Raw genomic sequence first — 19,480 nt, 5'->3', positions numbered from 1 at the left:
GGTTTCCAGTTTTGGCTATTAAAAATAAAGCTTCCAGGAATATTTGTGTATAAGTCTTTGTGTAAATAATGATTTCATGTTTCTTGGGTAAATACTTAGGAATGGAATAGTTGGGTCACATGGTAGGTAGATATTTAACTTTTAAGAAACTGCCAAACTTCCAAAGTATTGTTTTACATTCCCACCAGTAGTCTGTGAGACTTAATTTATTGAGAAAACTATTTTACCCCATATTTTTAATAGTTTTAATTTCTTTGGAGGGCAGGGCAAGTAAAGTGACTGTATTGGAAAGCCAGCAAACTGAAAAGATGGTGGACTAGGGTCTTAAAGAACCATCTTAAGAAAGTACAGAATTTAGGCTGCTTTTATTTCAAGGGAAGGGGGAAATGGGACAGGTGGCGAGAGGTGATTAATGACCGCAGACATCTGGGCGCCAACGGGGACAAGGAAGATTGTGAAACTTCTTTTTACTTAGTCTGTTGACTCTAGTTGATGTGAGTCTGGTCACGAGGTTCAGTTCTACAAGCTGGGAAGTTCAAGATCATGGTGCTGTCACATTCAGTGTGAAGTGAGGGCCCATTTCCTAGCTCACGGATGGCTGTCTTCTGTGTCCTCACATGACAGAAGGGCTAATCATTTTAATTTCTGATTATGTCTGTGCAAAATTCATGCATCAACTTAATTTCTATACTCATTTTCATCATATTAACTTAATGTCTACCATAATTATATGTCATCTCGTGTCCTAAGTTTGAGTAGTCATAGTTTTAGTTTCCTTTGAATTCAGAAAAATCTCCAGGAAGTAAGCTATATTTGCTTTTTAAAAAAATCATGATTCCTGGTATAGTAATAGTCTATTATTCTTAGGAACAAAAATGTGTAACTATTTACAAATTTAACTTTTAGTACTAATTAACTTTTTTACAATGTTATTTACTCCTGTAGTTTCTTTATAATAATACCATTTTTTAAAGTGCAAATATTGATAGAACTTTTTACTTATATTCAATGATGGCTTCATTAGAGGTAGAGCATGGATTCTCCACCTAACTTCAAAGTTTACATTTTAAACAAAATTTACATAATAGAACACAGTTGTAGTGGATTTGTATTGTGTTAATTTCATTAGACAGGAACTATGATTCTGAGAAATTCCGTTCCTTACAGTTACAGGTTACCCAGGGCCACAAGAGACATTTTGTGCAAGATTTAGAAAGCAGCAGTGAAAAAAAAGCTACCTTTTTTCTTTAAACAGCTTTATTAAGACATAATATACATACTGTACAACTCACGATTGTCATCTTTTTACACTCAAAAGGGCAATGCAGAGCACCAGGTACTGTGGCAGTTCACACATCTTGTCACTGATGTTTTGACTCACTCTGGAGGTATGAGGAAGCAGCTGGGTCCACAGCAACTGTCTCCTGTTGGATCCCCTCCTTCAGCTTCTCCAACTCTGACTCCTGGGTCAGGTGTACATTTAGTTTTATAATGAAGTATATAGCTTCTCTTGCAGGTCACCTAAAGTCAGAGGCTTACAGGTGGTATGGGACCAACGCAGGTTCCAGCTTGACCTTTGGGGGTTGTTTATCTTTGCTCTTCTGCACTTTATTTCCGTCCTTCCTTCCTGGGCTTCCTGCCACGCTGGCATCAGGATCAGTCCCAGATACAGAAGCAAAAGCCATACTTAAACTATTTAGCCAGTTTCCACACTTGTGCAAGGTCAAATTCCAAAACAAATACTATAACGTTCCCAGAGGTACTGGTTCTGTGATCAAATCCTGTTCAAACATTACACACTCACAATCTTTGAGAATCCATTTCCAACAATAAGACATCCAGGGGCATAATTAGTGGAGAGTAACTGGTCTATGCAATCTTCACCCCTAATTCAGAAATGTTTTTCTGGATGCTATTTTGTTCAAGCACCTCTTTAGGAGCTTTTATTTCTTCCAGTATTCAGCTCAAGAGTGTTACTTGGCTCTTCCTCCATATTCAGCTTTGGTATATTGAGTGATGGAATGAAATGACCTGGAAATAAAGAATAAACTTACAGATCAATTGAATACAGAAGCACACTGTACAATACTGCCTAGGCTTGCTAATCAGGCCCTGAGGGTGGCAGAATTAAAGGGTACAGCATGCTACTGTAAAAGGAATGAAAATTAAAATATGGTTAACATTTGAAATGTATGATTTTAAGGATGTGTATTGTGGAGGTGTCTCCCCTACCTGAGTGTATAATTGGTATAGGTATAATGTTTAAATGGAAATTTATCCTCTACTGGGTAAAATTTTTAAAAGAATGATATATTCGTTGACCCTTTTAAGAGTATTAGTTGGATATGCAAAATGGGAGCTGTTAGAGTCACCTAAGCCTGGCCCTGTCTGCTGCTGTCGTGGATGGGCCTCTCATGTCAATCAACTGTTTGAGGATATTACGTGTTGGCCTGGTCCACGGATAATGTTTCCGAAATCAAAGGTTCAGTATGGAAAGCTGTGTCTCAGTGTCCAGCAGATAGTCAAAATTCTCATAAAAGAAGATAAGTACAACTTTGTCCAGCAGGCTAAATTATAAATTGTGTTTCTGGCAGTAATAGAAGAATTAGATACAAATAAATGACCCACTCCCTAACTCTTGGGCTGTTACCAATAGGTTCTCAATTTGGTCTGGCAAGTGGGCCATAGAAAACTGGTTGAAAGAGGGGTGCTGTTCTTTGAAAATCTTTATGTAAATCCTAAGGGAAAACTAAAGTGGGGCATGTTAATGCTCACCAAAGAAACCTTATGCAAGGAATCAAGTTGATGCCTTAGTTTGATCTTTGAAAGTGGCAACCTGGGTCCATGAAATGAGTTGACATGGGGGAATGCAAGTCATGCAGCAACAGACCAAATTACAAAACATACCTGTGGCCTTAACGGAAGCTCAAACCGTTAATAATCATTATTTTGTTTGCCATCAGGAAAGGCAATGTTTGCAATTAGCCCTGGGAAGTATTCCAAGGGTAGAAAGTCCAGCCCATAGCTGGCAAGTGGATAATATTGAGCCTTTGTCTATTAATCCAGGGGAACTTATATGGGTAGTGACAGAATGTGACACATATTGTGGGTTTGGCTTTGCATATCTAGTGACTGAAGCTAATGATTTTAATACTATCAAAACTGGGGGAAAACATTATACTAGTTTGACCTTCATAGTTAAATTCCCTCAAATCAGAGCACTCACTTCTCTGCCCACATGGTAAAACACTGGGTATAGAGAACCACTGCATTTAATATGCTGGCCTTATCATATTCTTTACCGCCCTGAAAGTAGGAGATTGCTAGACAATTGCTCAAGACACAACTGCTTAAAAAGATGCAGGGGTTACGATGGTTTAAAAGATTGGTCTACAAACCCCTAGAGTGTGTCAAGCTAACATGAGTGAATTTGGGTCATCATTAGATAAATTGTTATGCTTTTTTAAAAATTATATTTTATTGATTATGCTATTACATTTGTCCTGATTTTTTCCCCTTTGCCCTCCTGCACCCAGCACTCCCCATTCCCACAGGCAATCCTCCCACCATTGTTAATGTCCACAGGTCATACATATAAGTTCTTTGGCTACTCCATTTTCCTTTTAAAAAATTTATTAAATATATTTTCATTATGCTATTACAGTTGTCCCATTTTTTCCCCTTTATTTCCCTCCCACCCACATTCTCCACCTTGTTCATGTCCATGGGTCATACATGTAAGTACTTTGACTTCTCCATTTCCCATACTATTCTTAACCTTCCCCTACCTATTTTGTACCTACCATTTATACTACTTATTCCCTGTACCTTTTCCCCCATTCTCCCCCTCCCACTCCCCACTGATAACCCCCCATGTTATCTCCATTTCAGCGATTCTGTTCCTGTTCTAGTTGTTTGCTTAGTGTGTTTTTGTTTTTGTTTTAGGTTTGGTTGTTGATATTTATGAGTTTGCTGTCATTTTACTGTTCATATTTTTGATCTTCTTCTTTTTCTTAGATAAGTCCCTTTAACATTTCATATAATAAGGGCTTGGTGATGATGAACTCCTTTAACTTGACCTTATCTGGGAAGCACTTTAGCTGCCCTCCCATTCTAAATGATAGCTTTGCTGGATAGAGCAATCTTGGATGTAGGTCCTTGCCTTTCATGACTTGGAATACTTTTTTCCAGCCCCTTCTTGCCTGCAAGGTCTCTTTCGAGAAATTAGCTGACAATCTTATGGGAACTCCTTTGTAGGTAACTGTTTCCTTTTCTCTTGCTGCTTTTAAGATTCTCTCCTTGTCTTTCATCTTGGGTAACGTAATTATGATGTGCCTTGGTGTGTTCTTCCTTGGGTCCAACTTCTTTGGGACTCTGAGCTTGCTGGACTTCCTGGAAGTCTCATTCATTTGCCAGAGTGGGGAAGTTCTCCTTCGATATTTGTTCAAATCAGTTTTCAATTTCTTGTTATTCCTCTTCTCCTTCTGGCACACCTATGATTTAGATGGTGGAACATTTAAAGTCATCTTGGAGGTTCCTCATTTTTTTTGGAATTCTTGTTTCTTCATTCTGTTGTGGTTGTATGTTTATTTCTCCCTTCTGGTCCAAATCATTGATTTGAGTCCTGGTTTCCTTCCCTTCAGTGTTGGTTCCCTGTATATTTTCCTTTATTTCACTTTGCATAGCCTTCACTTCTTCCTCTACTTTGTGACCATACTCAACTATTTCTGTGAGCATCGTGATTACCAGTGTTTTGAACTCTGCATCTGATAGGTTGGCAATCTCTTTGTCGCTTAGTTCTATTTTTGGAGCTCTGATCTGTTTTTTCAGTTGAGCCATATTTTTTTGTCTTGGCGTGCCTGTTATGTTGCATGGGGCGGAGCCTTAGGTATTTGCCAGTGCAAGGCAACCCACATCACTGCCTTGTGGCACTGTATGTCGGGGAGAGGTCTGAGAGGGACGGTGCCTCTTGCTCAGCTCTCAGCTGGCTTTCAGGCACTTCCCCTTACTCGGGACCTGGCCCACAACCCAGGCATGTGCTCTGACTGGGAATTGAGCAGGTGACCCTTTGGTTCCCAGGCCAGCACTCAATCCACTGAGTCACACCAGCCAGGGCTGTTTTTAAATTTGTTGTTGTCCTTCTTTTGGTTGTGCGAGGAGGCAAAGTGTATCTACCTACACCTCCATCTTGGCCAGAAGTCCATTTCCTATATTGTACTTGACGTCCCCATGGCTCATCTGTAACTAACTACCTATTTGCACTTCTTAACAGCCTCACTTCTTCACCCATTCTCCCCCTATGCCCTCCCATCAGGCAACCATCAAAACACTATTTGTATCCATGATTCTGTCTCTGTTCTTCTTGTTTGCTTAGTTTGTTTTTTAGATTCAATTGTTGCAAGACATGTATTTTTTTGCATTTTATTGTTCATAATGTTGATCTTTTTCTTAAATAAGTCCCTTTAACATTTCATATAATAATGGGCTGGTAATTATGAACCCCTCAAGTTTTTTTTTTTTCTGGAGAACTCTTTACCTGCCCTTTGATTCCAGATGATATCTTTGCTGGGAAGAACAATCTTGGCTGTAGGTTTTGTGGCTTTCAATATTTCTTGCCAATCCCTTCTAGCCTGCAAGGTTCTTTTGAGAAATCAGATCACAGTCTAATGGAAAGTCCCCTGTAAGTAAGTAACTTCTTTTCTTTTGCTGCTTTTAAGATTCTCTCTTTATATGTACATTTGGCATTTTAATTATGATGTGTCTTGGAGTGGGCCTCTTCGCATAAATCTTGTTTGGGACTCTTTGTGCTTCCTGGACTTGCATGTCTATTTTCTTCACCAAATTCAGGAAATTTTCTTTTACTATTTTTTTTTCAAACAGATTTCCAATTTCTTGCTTTCTCTTCTCCTTCTGACACCCCTATGATGCAAATGTTGGACCTCTTGAAGTTGTCCCAGAGGCTGTTTATACTATCCTCACTTTTTTATGGATTCTTTTTTCTTCATATTGTTCTGACTAGTTGTTTTTTTATCCGTCTGTTCCAAATCATTGATTTTACTCTCAGCTTCATCCACTCTACTGTTGTTTCCCTGTAAATTGTTCTTTATTTCAATTAGTGAATCCTTCATTTCTGACTGGATCTTTTTTATGCTGCTGAGCTCCTCACTAATTTCCTTGAGCACCCTTATAAACTGTGCTGAACTCTGCATCTGATTGATTGCTTATCTCCATTTCGTTTACCTCTTTTTCTGCAGTTTTGATCTCTTCTTTCATTTTGGTTATCTTTCTTTGTCTCCTCATTTTGGCAGCCTCCCTGTGTTTGTTCCTATGTATTAGGTAGAGCTTCTTTGATTCCACATCTTGATAGTGTGGCCTAATATAGTAGGTGTCCTGTAGGGTCCAGAGGCACAGCCTCCCCTCTCACCCATGCTGGGTACTCGAGGTGCACCCTTTGTGTGGGCTGAGTACACCCTCCTCTTGTAGTTGAGCCTTGGTTGCTGTTGGCAGACTAATGGGAGGGAGTCATCCAGGTCAGTCAGCTCCAAGGATTGGTTGTGAACACTTACCACCAACCTTGGCCCTTTGTGGAGGGTCAGCTGTGCAGAGGCAGGGTGGTGATGCTCCAACGTGGTCTGTAGCTGTCCACCTGGTGTACTGGCTGTGGGGTTTCCTAGGTGGTGCAGGCCAAGGTTAGCCCCCACCTGTGTTTTCCCCCAGCACCCTACCTGAGCTATAAAGCAATCTGAGATGGCTGCTATTTTTGCTGTGCTGGGAGATGCCAAGGTTTGAATCTAAGCTGGCTGCTGCTAGTGCTGGGCCTGGGACACACTGAAGCCAGCTGTTGCATGTTTAATAGGATTCAGGAAGTTGTGCAGCATGAGCCAATACCAGCCATTCATATGGAAAAGCAGCGTGAGTGGGCCCATAAGTTGGGTAGGACAGAGTCTTGGGGGATCTCCAAGGTGGGTAGTATTAGCCAGGTAGATGGAGTCTCAGTTATGGCACCAGCTTACTGGCTCTGTAGGGGGAAGGTTTAGAAAAGGGACAGTGGCCTCTGTTCGCCTTCATGCCAGACACTCAGTTTCTCTCTGTATACCACTGGTGCCTTTCAAGCTGCTACCTGGGTGCTGGAGCTCAGAAGGAGGGAGTCTGAGTAGATGAGTCTGTGTGTGGGTTCTTTAAATGGAACTGCTTGGGGCTCCAGAAGTTTATTCCACCAACTCAATCCCTACCGGTTTTTTCACCCAGAAGTTGTGGAGACTTATCTTCCTGGCACTTGAACCCTGGGCTGGGGGGCCTCATGTGGGGTGAGACTCCTCACTCCCAAGATATCCCTCCTGAATTTTTATCCACCACACATGGGTGTGGGACCAGCCCATTATGTGTCTTCGCCCCTCTTACCAGTATGGATGGATGTGATCCTTTTAATTCCATAGTTGTCAAACTTCCATTCAACTCAGTTTCTGATGGTTCTGAATGATGGTCAATATTTTAGTTGTAATTTTTATGTAGCTGAGTGAAGAGGTGAGCCATGTCTGCTTATGCTGCCATCTTGACTGGAAGCCTCCAATTATCATGCTCTTATAGTGGCAGTAGGGAAAAGAAAGCCAGGGATTTAAACAGAAGTCTTCCACAGTTCACCACAGTTTTATTTCTCAAAGCTATCTCAGTCCATTTGGGTTGTTATAACAAAGTACCATAGAGTGGGTGACTTATACACAAGAGAAATTTATTTTTCACAGTTCTGGAGGATGGAAGTCTGAGATCAAAGTGCCAGTATGGTCGGGTTCTGGTGGGAACCCTCTTCTGGTTGCAAACTGCCAATTTCTTGTATCCTTACAAGTCAGAGAATAGCAATCTCCCTCATGCCTCCTGTCAGGGCACTAATCTCATTACCTCCCATAACATCATCTACTCCTAACTGCCTCCCAAAGGCCTCCTAATACTATCATATTGGGAGTAGGGTTTTCACATATGAATTTGTGGGTGGACATAAGTCTTCAGTCCACAACAAACGCCAACTCAGTAATCTCCAGACTGAGTGTATAATTAAGGGCTCCAAAAGGCTGAATATATAGAACAACATACTCTGTCCATTAATTTTAACCTAATGTAAAAATTTCAAAGAGATTTATGGGTTAGATTATCCCTTCCCCTACCTCACCATTATTAGAGATAACTGCAAATGTTTGTTGCCCAGTAGACAGGATAGCCCTATTTTCTCTACTTATCCAATCTGAGCTCCTGTAATTGGAAATGGACTGAAAGGGAAGTCAAACTGTGTTTCATCTTGCTATCAGCCACATGGACTAGCCTAGTGGCTGAACCAGAGGATATGCTCCAGGAGGAAAGTCCTGCGTTAAAATTAATGCTTAATGAAAGAAAGGTGAAAGGAGCCAATAAGTGGATTTTACAAAAGGGAAAAAATCTAACAATTCTGCTGATACTTAGAGAGAGAGTTAGAACAAAAGAATAATATTCTTCCCTGGCTGGTGTGGCTCAGTGGAATGAGCACTGGCCTGTGAAATGAAAGGTTACCAGTTTGATTCCCAGTCAGGGCACATGCCTGGGTTATGGGCCAGGTCCCCAGTTGGGGGCTTGCGAGAAGCAACTGATCAATGTTTCTGTCACACATCAATGTTTCTCTCCCTCTCTTTCTCCCTCCCTTCCCCTCTCTCTAAAAATAAATAACTAAATAGAATAATATTCTGTTTTAGCTTGGACTCAGGTACTTTTTGCAAAGAAGGACCCTGACAAAACCTTTACCTCTTTCAAAGAGCCAAGAAGTGAGCTGAATGAAAAATAAACTTCCAGAAGTGCTCTACATTCTCAAAATGGATTAAAAAAGGAGGGGGGGGGCTCTAACTACAACTATATAGAAAAACACTAATGTGGCTATGTCCTTTGGTTTTTGTTTCACAGGACATTATCCCCATGGAGTAGAATTGGCCTAAGGAAGATGTAGACTTGTTTAATGATAGATTGATTATAGTTCATAATCATTCAGCAGATATATGCCTTAAAGTTTAGTTAGCTATAGATCAGGGAGGAAAGAAAATTAAAAAGTCAGTATAAAAATGTGAGAAAACATATGCTGATATTATTATATAGTTTAGTTTCTGTTTGAATCTATACCAGCTCTTCGCTGGTTATTTCAAATGTTTAAAATCTGTGCATGTATTTCAATTGTAAAGCAACTTAACTTCTGTCAAACTAAAGATAATTGTTTTGCCATAAAAAGGTCTGGACAACAGATCAGCGTGGAGGACTGTAAAATGACAGTTAATTCCATCACGTCAGGAATTGGCCTGAACTGTTCTTGCTAAAGTTACTGCATAGCCCTCACCCCTGGTCAAGGCAAGAGACATATTGACTAATAATGTTGTTTTGTAACCCTGAGTCCAAGGAATTTGGGGGTAATTATGGGGTTTTTTTTACCACTTTGTCAACATTGATAATTAATATCAGTGAAATTAATTAAGGGCTCCAGAGGCTGATAAAATAAAACAAGATACTGTGTCTACTAATCTGAATCTAACGCAAGATTCCAAAGAGATTGATGGAATTCAATCCCTTCCATCACCTTGCTGCATGAGTAACTATCTAAATGTTTGTTGTCTGGTCATAAGGATAGCCCCATTTTCACCACTTATCCAATCTGATTTCCTATAGTTAGAAATGGAATGAAGGGAAATCGAATCATGTGTCTTCTTACTACCAGCAATATGGACTGGACCAGTTTCAGACTGGGTCTCAGCTCTGCTGTTGAGATGGGTTATTCAACAGGAATATGTTTTATGTCACCAGCAAAATATTTAGAAATTACACCCAAGACTCCATATTGGGCTTTTTGCTTCCAAGGTATTCTGCATCTAATTTCAGTCCTACAGAGGACAAAAAAATGCAGCCTGCCCTAGACTTTCTGGACCCCTGACAGTGAGGCAGCCTTCCCTGCAATGTAATCCTGACTTTAATGGCATTGATATGTTCTTCTCCTGAAATAAACTGTAAATTTGTAAGCATTGTCATTTTGAATCCTGTGAGCCTTCTTTAGCAATAAAACCCTGTCTAACTACAACTATTAGTGCATGTATAGATAGTACACCTTCACTAAAAATATCTAAGACAATAAGGGCATGTAGGTTAGGTTATCATCGGGGGCTCTGTTTATTTTTTTTTATTTTATTTTGTTAGTATTTTTTAAATATTTTATATATTTATTTTTAGAGTGAGGGAATGGGAGGGAAAAGGGAGGGGGGAAAAAACATCATTTTGAGAGAGAAACATCAAGTGGTCACCTGTTGTACATGCCCCAACCTGGGACCAAAGCCGCAACCCAGGCATGTGGCCTGACCAGGAATCAAACTGGTAACGTTTTGGTTTGCGGGAGGACACACAACCCACTGAGCCACACCAGTCAGGGCCAGGGGCTGTGTTTAAATGATGAGAAAGGAAATAAAAGATGAAAAAACAATATAATATTACCTAATTTCGGAGAAAAAATAAGCAGAATATTTTGACTCCAGAACCCCACTACTTAAAAGGAGAGTCAAAACTAACTGCTCCAGTTTTAATTAAAACCATCTTCAACACATAGCAATTTATTTGAAATTAAAATACTTGGCTAAACTTTCAGCCGTTATGATATCACAATATGGTGGGCCAAGAGAGTGGTCAGAGTCCAACAAATGATTCTTTGATATTTAAACATATAATCCTAGAGTAGCCACTAACTACAGGCTAAGGGCATCACAGTCCATGAATAAATGAGACAGTGGGGAAATTTAAGAGAAGTATTCACAAATAAATTGGTATGTTTGGTGAAATACTTTGTAGCATCCCATGTGAATTGAAATGGGAAAAAGTTGGAAACTGAAACCTCCCATAGAAGAATTTTTAGTTCCCAAACATAACTTATTAATGCTAGGGCAAAAGTTTTGAGAGAGTGTACGGTCCAATGGCTCCAGCAGATAAGAATGAAAAAGAAATGACATTTGCAATATTTTGAAAGCATAGTGTAAGAGCAAAGAAGTCTCATCCTAAAATTATAGAAACCAAAGTATTTCTATTTAAACAAGGGGCAAAATCTAAGACAATAAGTTTCTGAACAGAGTGATATATATGGGTGGGGCCCTGCTTTTTCTATGGGGAGACTGACTCTACGTATATAATTAAGGACCACATATCATTTTCAATGATTAAATCATAGAACTACTGAGTAATATAAAGCCAAAGACAGACACTATGGTAATTTAATGACTGAATAAACATGACAGAAACAGAACACACAGTTCTTGGCTTGATAAATAGTTCTCCACCCAAATACTGGAAATCACATACGCAGCCACTGACATTAAATTATGGATGACTCTATCCACCAGTTACTTGTAAGCAGAGCAGATAGATCATCAGAGACAGTATAAACTAATACCTAATAGTCATGAGCCAACAATAGCTGAGCATTTTTGATGTGCCAACTTTTGTGCTGTGTTAGGTGTCATGTGTATTCTCACAATAATGCAACAGGTGAACATTATTATTATCTTTGTATCAGTGAAAAAACTGAGAAGCATAAAGTCACTCCAGCTTTCTGACTTCAGAGCCAGAGCTTTTAATCACTGTTCTCTAAAACTCTAGTCTCCTCAGGCCATTGTTTAATGATCTGAACAGAGTGGCTAGTGGCAGCGATGTAGAAATAATATTTTAAAAGATTTTATTTATTTATTTTTTAGAGAAAAGGGGAAGGGAGGGAGAAAGGGAAAGAAATATTGATTGGTTGGCTCTCACATGCCCCCAACCGGGGACCCTGCCCACAACCCAGGCATGTGCCCAGGGAATTGAACAGTGACTTTTAGGTTCATAGGCCAGTGCCTAATCACCACCCAAGGCTGAGAAATAATTTCTGAAAATAAAAAAGCAGCCCATTAGAATAATCACCAAAAGTGATTACTTCAAATGAAGAATTCATAATAGAGAATTTATTCTATCTCTTCTTCTGTCATGCACAATTTATATGAATTGCAGTACCAACTACATTTTCACTTTTATGAAGTATTTATTTTCATCATCATTATTCAGTGTTAATTGTAAATTATGCATTGTACCAACTTAATACTAAATCTTGTTTTATTGAATTTCTTTTGAGAGAGAGAGAGGAGGTTTTTTTAATTGATTTTTTTTTTTTAGAGAATTGATGCTAAATCTTAATCAAAGAACGAACCAATCAAAAAGTCTTTACTTGATGCTTCTTAATGTGCTGGAGATATTAACAGACACTCACTTCCCTTCAATAATGCAAAACAATCCATGCCTACACATATATTGAGAAGATACTGCACAATACAAAATAATGCAAAATAAAATAGATTGAGTGTTGTGATAAAGAGGTGATTCTTTGCCTTTTTCTTCCTTATATTCAAATCGTATACATTTAAACTCATATTCCGACAGGAAAAAGTAACAAGAGAACCACTAATTTGACATTATGGAAGGTAGTCTTTTTTCAATTTCAACAGGCATCTAACACTTTTTGATACAATTTTACATTTTCACCATTTGTCATGTTAACGGTAAATTTGCTTCAAACATTTCTATAGTCACCAGTGTACTCAGAAGAGACTTCCAGTGATTTTATTAGCATGAAAATAACTTTTAGTTTAAAATATGTCTGTTAAATAGGACACCAATACTTGAATGTAGTTAAGAGCCAGAGTTCAGGCTTCCAGTCAAGATGGTGATGTAGGTAAACATGGTACTCACTACCTCCCACAACCACATCAAAGTTACAAATAAACTACAGAACAGTCATCATTCAGAACTGCCTGAAATCTAGCTGAACAGAAGTCTTATAACTAAGGATATAAAGAAAAAGCCACACAGAGACTGGTAGGAGAGGGAGAGACACTGAACAGGCTAGTCCCACACCCATGTGTGGTGGTTAAAAATCAGGAGGGATATCTTGGCTGTGGAGTTTCCCCTGAGGAACGAGGGGTCCCAGCCCCACACCAGGCCCCGCAGCCTAGGGATCCAGGCCGGAAAGGGAAGTTCCCATGTCTTCTGGCTGTAAAAACCAGCATAGTTTGTAGCTGAATGAGACAGAGGGCTTCTGGAGCCCAGGTGTTCCTCTTAAAAGGGCCCAGAGATGGACTTACGTGAACACACTCCCTCTGACCTCCAGCGCCAGACACACGAGGATGACTCAATTGTCTGACATCAGGTCAAGAGCTGGAAGGGTAGGTTTCTCCTAGACAAATGTGTTGACAGAGGCCATTCTTCCCTTTCTGAGACTCCCCATACGCACACAGAGCCAGAAGGTAAATGCCATATCCAAGTTTCCATCAATCTGCCTCACAACATTCATTCACCCTGGTGATTCCTGAGACCCCATCCCATGCAGGCCCCAATCCACCTAACTTGCAGGCCCACATAAGCTGTTTCCAGTGGCTTTTCCATATGAATGGCCTATCTTGGCTCATGCTTCAGACTTCCCTAATATCTCTCAAACTAGCAGTGTCTGGCCTCAGTGGGCCCTGTATGTGTGGATAAGTGGCTGAAGGCCTGGCACTAGCAGCAGCCAGCCTTGGTTCACAGCTTGGCCTCACCTGGGCACCTCCAAGCCCAGCACAAGTAGCAGACATCTGCAGATAGCTCTGTAGCTCATGCTGGGTGGCCCCCAGCAGAAGAGAGGTATCAGCTGAGCTTGGCCTGTACCTCCCAGAAGGCGTCAGAGCCAGCATAGCCATGTTGAAGCACCACTCAACCACCTCCACAAGCAACACACACAAAGGGCAGACTCAGTGGGCATCAGAGCCCCATTGAAGAAAGTCATGTTCTGTGGGGTGGGCCCCTGCACAGTTGATCCTCTACAGTGGTCAGTGGTCACAGCCAGTCTTGCATCCGAACAGTCTGGGGATCTCCCACTGATGTGCCAACAGCAATCAAGGATCGACTACAACAGGAGGGTGTACACAGCACACACAGGGAAGCACACCTGGAGTGCCCAGCTAGAGTGATTGGGGAGGCTGTGCCACTGGATCCTACAGAACACTTAACTACATAAGGCCACTCTACCAAGACCAGGAGATATAGCAGCTCTACCTCATACATAGAAACAAACACAAGTAGCCTGCTAAAATGAGGAGACAAAGAAACATGGCCCAAATGAAACAAAACAAAACAAAACAAAACAGAACAAAACTCCAGAAAAATAACTAAAGAAAATAGAAACAAACACTCTACTAGATGCAGAGTTCAAAACACTGGTCATAAGGATGCTCAATGAATTTAGTGAGAAATTCAACTGCACAAATAACACATGGGAACCATAAGAATGAACCAGTCAGAAATGGAAGATACACCAACTGAAATGAAGAATAATTTGCCGGGAATCAATAGTAGAGTACATAAAGCTGAGAATCAAATCAGCAATTTGGCATATAAGGAAGCAAAAAACACCCAATGAGAACAGCAAAAATAAAAAAATTTTAAAAATGAGGATAATGTAAGGAGCCTCTGGGACAACTTAAATTTGCATCATGGGGGTGCCAGAAGGAGAAGAGAGAGAACAAGAAATTGAAAACCTATTTGAAAAAATAATGAATGAAAACCTCCCTAAGCTGGTGAAGGAAATAGATATACAAGTCCAGGGAGCACCGAGAGTCCCAAACAAGATGAATCTAAAGAGGCCCACACCATGACACATCATAATTAAAATGCAAAAGGCTAAAGACAAAGAGATAATCATAAAAGTAGCAAGAGAAAAGCAGTTAGTTATCTACAAGAGAGCTCCTATAAGACTGTCAGGTGATTTCTCAAAAGAAACTCTGCAGTCCACAAGGGATTGGCGAGAAATATTCAAAGTGATGAGAAACAAGGACCTACAACCAAGGTTACTCTACCCAGCAAAGCTATCATTTAGAATGGAAGGACATATAAAGAGCTTCCCAGACAAGAAAAAGCTAGAAGAGTTCATCACCACCAAACCAGTATCATATGACATATTAAAGGGTCTTCTGTAAGAAGAAGGAAAAGCCCTGCCTGGCGTGGCTCAGTGGATTGAGTGCCGGCCTGCGAACCAAAGGACTGCTGTTTTGATTCCCAGTCAGGGCACATCCCTGGTTGTGGGCCAGGTCCCCAGGTGGGAGTGTGCAAGAGGCAACCACACATTTATGTTTCTCCCCCTCTCTTTCTCCATCCCTTCCCTTCTATCTAAATATAAATAAATACAAACTTTAAAAAAAGAAGGAAAAAAGATTAAAAATATGAGCAATGAAATGGCAATAAATGCATATCAACAACTGAATCTAAAAAAAAAATAAATGAACAAGCAGAACAGAAACAGACTCATAGATGTAGAGATTTTTTTTTTAGAGAATGTTTTGACAGTTGCCAGATGGAAGGAGTGTTGGGAAATGGGTGAAAAAGGAGAAGGGATTAAGAAGTACAACCTGGTTATTACAGAGTAATCATGGAGATGTAAAGTACAGTGTAGAGAGTCCATTCAGTAATATTCTAATAACTATGTATGATGTTAGATGGGTACAGGATTTATTAGATGATCACTTAGTAAGTTATATAATGTCTAATCACTGGGGTGTGCATCTGGAAGTAGTATAATATTGTACATCAAATGTAACTGAAAAAGAAAAATGATTTAAATAAACATTAAAAAAAGAGCCAGAGTTCAAGGCTACTTGCTTTTGATTATAATTTTTTCTATGCATTCATAACCATGTGCTGTATTAACCAAATTTCCCACCATAATCAGAATATTACATGCAACTAAGCATTTGCCATGTACAAGAGATTTTGATGGACACTGAGAGAAAAAAGGAAATAAATGATAGTTCTGTATTTGTCCATGAAGAACTACACTAAGTTGGAAGGATTAAAATAAACCCAAATGGAAAATTTATTCCTTTAAACATTCATTCCATGGCTACAGAGATGTACTCCCTTGTTTCTACCAATACCTGCTTCTATGACTACCCTTCATTTTCTATTGCTGGTTTCTACCACTCATTGACCTTTTAATGTAAATTTTCCTCAATGTCTACTTGTTCATCTCACTATATGTTGTCACCCCAAATGATCTCAAATTCTCCCAATTCTTCAAATTAACATCAGGGCAAATGACTGCCAAGTCTGCATCTCTTTGTGCTCTGGAATCACATTTTCAAATGGCTGCTGAACTCATTCCAGTGAACTCTGTGGTTATCTTCTCTACATTCATCACATCCTAAATTCCAGAGGTAGGTTTCATTAGTCTAAGAATCCTTTCCAACCACCTTGCTAGTGATTGGTTTAAATGAGCACAAAGCATTCCTCTGGCCTCAGGGATGATTTAGTGCTGGGCATGACATTCAGTCTGGGCTTTTACAAGCGAGGAAATAGAGCAAACTCTCTTTCAACTCTCACAGGGTGAGATGGTCTCTTTTTTCTACAATATAGTCATGTGCAGGTATAAGGCCAGAATTGTTGCAGCATTCTTAAAAACCAAGCCTAAGGAAGAAGCTGACATGGGGAAGAGAGAGCAGAGCCAAGAAGATCACTGAGAAACAGTACGGGAGTCACTTAAGGTCAACCCTAAAGCCTGTCCCACCTCTGGATTTCCAATTTGTGAACCAAATATTGTCATAATTTCAGCCAATTTGAGTAGGGGGATTTGTTGTCTGTAGCCAAAAGCTTACTAATTGATATATAAATAGGCCCCTTGCTGGCTCAAAGTTAAGAATATGTAGAACTGAGTATATCGAATTTTCTCCCAAACCTCTCCTCATTCTGTATTCCCATTGTTGATTAGTGGACTCATCATGGATGGACCTAATCACTTAAACTAGAAGGGTCATTTTGGATGCCTCCCTCACATTGTTCTGTTGTCTCTCTCTCCATAATGTATCTCACTTCAGTTCCTTCTTTTCATTCTCAATTGCCACCCCCCGCCATTGTCATCACCTCGCAACTGCAACATTGCAGAAGTTCCCAACTAGAGTCTCTCTAACTTTAACTTTTCCTCTTCCCTCAATTCATTCAACATGTGTCTGCCAAAATATAGGTTCTTTCAAAATATAGATTCATGCCACAACCTTACAGAAACTCCAATGGATGTCCATTATCTATAACAGCATGTCCTAAAATGTATTCCATAGAATAATAGTCCCAGGAAATTACCATTCAAAAAGGGGGGTTATAATCAAATACATTTAGGAATTTCATCTGTGGTCACAAAATTCTAACACTCAAGGATCCCTGGTTCATGGTATTTACTTCCTTCTGCAGTACTTTCCCACACTGATACAGTAGATATCCACTAGAATATGGCAGAAGTGATGGTATATCACCCCAAGGTTGTCATAAAGGGCAGCTTCTGTATTGATATTTCTTGGATCACTCATTATGGGGAAAGCCAGTTGGCATGTTGTGAGAAGAGGCCCACTTGACAAAGAATGAAGGCCTCCAACCAACATCCACAGTCCACCTGATGGGCTTTTAGCCTTTCTCTCCTGAAGTGGTTAAAAGAATATGGTGAAAGACCCCTTCCCTTCCTAATACCCTGATTCTTCAGCCTCCACAGATAAACACAATAGCTCCTGCTGGAATAGAAAATAGTAATTTACAGAGGAGAATTACAATACAGAAGAGGCAAGGGTTAACATACAAGCTTACTTGAACTTTCACTTGCTTTCCAGAGAAAAAGCACCCAAGGCTTTATTAGAAGGGAGTCCTCTTTGGGCTCTCCCCTCCATTCCTAACAGGAAACTCCAGGCTCCCTGCCCTGCTCCTCCCTCAAATATCTTCTCTTTAAGACACATAGTCCTATAAACCTACACTACCCCTGGGGGGATGGGGGAAACTGCTCCTGCTCCTTCCATAGGAAGAGATTATTCCCCTGGATCCTTCTTCCTCAATCTGCCCCAGTCTAGGCCCTACTGTCTCAAACGGGGACTACAAAAGGAGAAGAAAGTCAATACAAATCAATATAAGAAAGCTGACTATATTGCATAGCAATACTAATCTGCTCTTGCTGGGCTAGATTTCCTCACCAATGGGGGACCCACTCTCAATGGCACTGTCTCAAGTAACTTTCTGAACTTCAACTAGGTGGATAGCAACACTGGCAGTCCCTTGGTCATTTTTAAGGTAAGTATATCTCCCAAGGACTTACCTTAACGATTTTCTTAAAGACATTAAAGTCTAAATTCATACTGAAGAAAGATTACATCCTCTGTCATCAAGACTCCTCATTGAGTTAGTAAGTTTCCAGCAGTTTCTTTCCTATTTCTCCAGGGAGTTTGAGGGCATCACAGATTTACTTACTAGATACTAAATTCTCTCCTCTCTCTAACTCAGAGATTGGCACCAGCCTCAATTATGTTCTTTGGACTCAGACACTCCTACTGATAAGAGTGAGAAAGAAACTGTTGATAGTTCCTGTCTTAAGAGCATGGTCCAAATGAAAGTAAGGACTAAAAAAGATCAGGAAAAAAAACCTTGAATGTTTTTTTGTTCATTCATTCATCTACCATTTATTATCTCCTATGTGCCAGGCATTTTGGGAATCAGGTCAAGTACGATGTAAAAGATGTAAGGCATGATTCCCTAAGAGCTCATGGTTTGATAGAGGATTTATTATTGATAAATTATTTGGCCAGGTGTTGTTTTAACCACCAACCTAATAATGCTCAATTTGCTAAATGAGCCACTTTGATTTCCTTGTCCTCAAAACACAGTTAGTAAAATTTCCTCAGAATCCTAAAGAATGATTTTCTAGGCTCTTAAATGTATAATCTTTGATTTAGACAAATCTGTGATTTTCAATTCCTGGGGAATGCTGGTGGGAGGGGGTGGTGCAGGGCGGAGGGGAATAAAGGGGAGAAAAAATGGGACAACTGTAATAGCATAATCAATAAAATATATTTTAAAAAGAATTAAAAGGAGCAGAAGGCACTGCTTCCAAGAAAGGGAGAAAGAAAACAAAACCACCACCACCACCAACAGCAGCAGCAGCAGCAACAACGAGAAATAAATCTCGAGCTACTGTGAAACGTGAAGTCCCTAAAGTTAAAATAAAAAGGCTCTACGCAATAATAGTCCAAGCTAGTCTACTTCTCCATCATTCACAATCCCTTCAATTGCTTTGTAAATCTCAGCCAGGTATCTAGACACGCACAGTCATTTAGGGAAGGAGAAGTAAGACATTTGTCTCCTTTCCTTCCTACCAACCAGCAGGAAGGGAATGATCAAAACATCATTTGCATTCCCAAACTCCTGTCACCGTTTTCTTCATTATATATTCTGATGCATTGCCTGTAAGGTACAGTTGAGAGAAATAGGATGGGTAAGAAAATTGGGAAGGGGAGCCAGTACAGACGTTGAGAGCCACAAATTAATTAGAAATTAGCATTTTTAATATAATATGACGAAGAGTTATGACATGGAAAAGAGTTCCCATTATTACGTTGTATAAAAGAAACTTGCTTTG

General features: G+C 39.9%; 1 long non-coding RNA gene across 1 annotated transcript; it reads right to left on the bottom strand.

Moving 5' to 3' along the window:
- Positions 1 to 1,260: 1,260 nt before the first annotated feature.
- Positions 1,261 to 18,350, bottom strand: LOC123478040 (uncharacterized). The gene is made up of 3 exons (XR_006653139.2): positions 18,164 to 18,350; positions 7,402 to 7,580; positions 1,261 to 2,031 (listed from the first exon to the last, which is right to left on the bottom strand). It is a non-coding gene; the product is annotated as an uncharacterized lncRNA (long non-coding RNA).
- Between the last annotated feature and the right edge of the window lie 1,130 nt (positions 18,351 to 19,480).

This window comes from Desmodus rotundus, chromosome 4, assembly GCF_022682495.2.
Source record: "Desmodus rotundus isolate HL8 chromosome 4, HLdesRot8A.1, whole genome shotgun sequence".
Taxonomy (NCBI): domain Eukaryota; kingdom Metazoa; phylum Chordata; class Mammalia; order Chiroptera; family Phyllostomidae; genus Desmodus; species Desmodus rotundus.
Note: the sequence above shows the minus strand (reverse complement) of the source record. Positions and strands in the feature narration are given on the sequence as shown.